Source organism: Agelaius tricolor, unplaced genomic scaffold (genome assembly GCF_023055355.1).
Source record: "Agelaius tricolor isolate 1412-34295 unplaced genomic scaffold, bAgeTri1.0.p SCAF_12, whole genome shotgun sequence".
Classification (NCBI taxonomy): Eukaryota; Metazoa; Chordata; class Aves; order Passeriformes; family Icteridae; genus Agelaius; species Agelaius tricolor.
The window spans coordinates 14154636-14157079 of NW_027269272.1; positions in this window are offsets into that span (position 1 = coordinate 14154636).

Genomic DNA, 2444 nt, shown 5'->3' on the forward strand with positions numbered 1-2444 from the left:
AGGTGGCAGTAAGGAGTCAGAGTCACTAAATGCTGGTACTCACTACCTTCATCAACAGGAGCAAAAAGCAGGTAGGACTTCATGATTTCCACATTAAGGCTCAGAACAAGATGAACAGCTGTAGTTGAAATTACTCCATCCCTGCTACTTCCCACCACCCAAGGCAAAGTTATTTTTAACTCCAGGTTGCCTAAGGGATACTGCACAGTGAGATCTGTTGCATCATCACCAAGGGTCTTAGCTTTGCAGGAAATCTGGGAAGAGAGAGCCCTTCCTCCAGCCAGCTGGGACCAGACTGGAGCTCACGTGTGTGCACCCCTACAGACTGACCCCTCCAGGCTCCCCAGCTCCTCCTGAGGGAACAGAAGCTCTCACTGAGGCAGCCTTGAGAGTACAGAGGACCAAGTGCCTGACCAAGTCCTCTTTTGTTCTTTTCAGTTTTCAAATAAACCTGGGCTGAAGCCATTCCAGGAGCTGCAGTGGCACGGTGCAGGCAGACCTCGAGGGCTCTGAGTCAAAAGGACAGTCATGCAAACCCAGAGGGGATTAGCTCTTAATGAGCTTCTCAGGGCAAACCCTGAAATCAGGGGATTGCCAAGATCCCAGCAGGAAACCTTGCCAGCTTGCTGCCCTCCTGACCACAAATCCACTGCCAACCTCTCCCAAAGTCAGGAAAACTCACACAGAAATGCTGGAACAGCTGTGGATGCACAGGAGCACCCCAGCCACTGCCTCCCCATCACACAAAACCACACAGCTCCCTGTGACTTGCACTGCAGGGCAGCGGGACTGTCACGCCCCCTCCAGCCCTGGTGCAGTGGCACAGCTCCAGAGCTCCCTGAGGCCACCTCATGGGAGAGTTCAGGAGCCTCCAGGAGAAATGCCATGTACATGTGAGTGCAGTTATCCCTGCTCAGCTTTATCCTTCTGGCTGGGAATGAACACGGTGCTGTTGAACACCTGCTGCGTTTGCTCCCGGGGTCTCAGAGCTAAACTGAGATAACCTGGCTGTGCACTCAGTTTCCTCCTGTTCTGAGGTGACTTTAGATGCTGAATTGTATCCCCATTGGTCTGTTTAGCCCAGAAATAAGTTTTGTACCTTTAAAAGTAGATCTGAGAGTGAAAAGGGGGAGAAGGAGAAGCGGTGCAATGTCTGAGGTGGTTGTATTCAAAAACATAAAGATAAGAGTGTTCAGCATTCCTTTTCACTGACTGCTGTCTGCAGCACAGACAGTGGGAGAGAGCTCTCCTTTGCTTTTAGTTAGTTTTTTTTTACCTAGCTGAGGCAGAGAAGTTCCCTGGACTGTGGCTTTTCTTTTTCTTGGAAGTGATTGGCCCTGCTCTGGACTGAAATCCCACAAAAACACTGGGAGCTCACGCCTGTGACCCATCGGGGCTGGGACGCTGCATTCCAGCACTGGAGGGATTGATAAGAGACTGAGCGAGCCGAGCTACACACCACGAGAAGGACTTTGTGAATCTGCCATCTCTTCAGAACAGTGAGAGGTTTTATTGTATAATATTATTCATTTTTAATGTTTGTGAATACTTTCCTTGTTAAATAAACAGGTTTTTTTCCACTCTTCTCCAAGGAAATCTTTCCCAAACCAGCTGGGGGAGAGGCCGCTTGAATCTGCTTTCTAGAGGGACCCCTTTGGAAGTTTCCTCCCAAACTGGCCCTAAACCAGGACACCTCCATATCTAACTCCACTGATTTGTATTAAAACCCAGCAGTAAAACTGGGAGCTAGCATCCCAGGTGGAATTACATGATTTTTTATGCTACTTAGCATTTTAAAAGCTAAATTTTATACTACAAGAACTTCTCTTGTAAAGGCTTTTTTCTGTCTGCTGTGTCATCTGCAACAGACAGTGTTATCCAGGTGTTTTGCTCTGCTTTGCAATTCAGCCCTTGTGCCTGCTGGGTAGTTCATACTCATGTTTTGTCCTAGAGAAGTCCTTGTATTGGAAAACAAGGCAATATGCCCTGCACTCAAGATGTAGCTACCACTGCTGGGATTCTGGAGAAAATCAGGAAGGTCTGGAAACCAGCCAGTCTCTCTCTGGAATTTACTTGGGATCTCTCAGTGACCTGTTCTGTGCTACCCTGCTGAATCACTGCTACTACCCTCCCTCTTCAGAGCTCAGTTTCCTTTCCTGATCCCTTAGGAATAATCCATAATAATCCTTTGTAATCTGCAAGAGTCCACTCCAAATGCAGGTTTAAGAGCTGTGAATACACAGAGTCCAGGCATCACTGTCACGAGATGCAGGACACAGCTGGTACTCCTACATAAGTCTTGCAATCCCCAGTACAGACATGCAGGGCTCAAGACTGCAAATGAGCCTCTGAACAATGTGTGTGTAACAGGCATGAGCCTCACCACTGCAGAATATGAGCCTTCATCTTATATATTTCAAAAATAAAGAGAGGGAGCCTCTGAA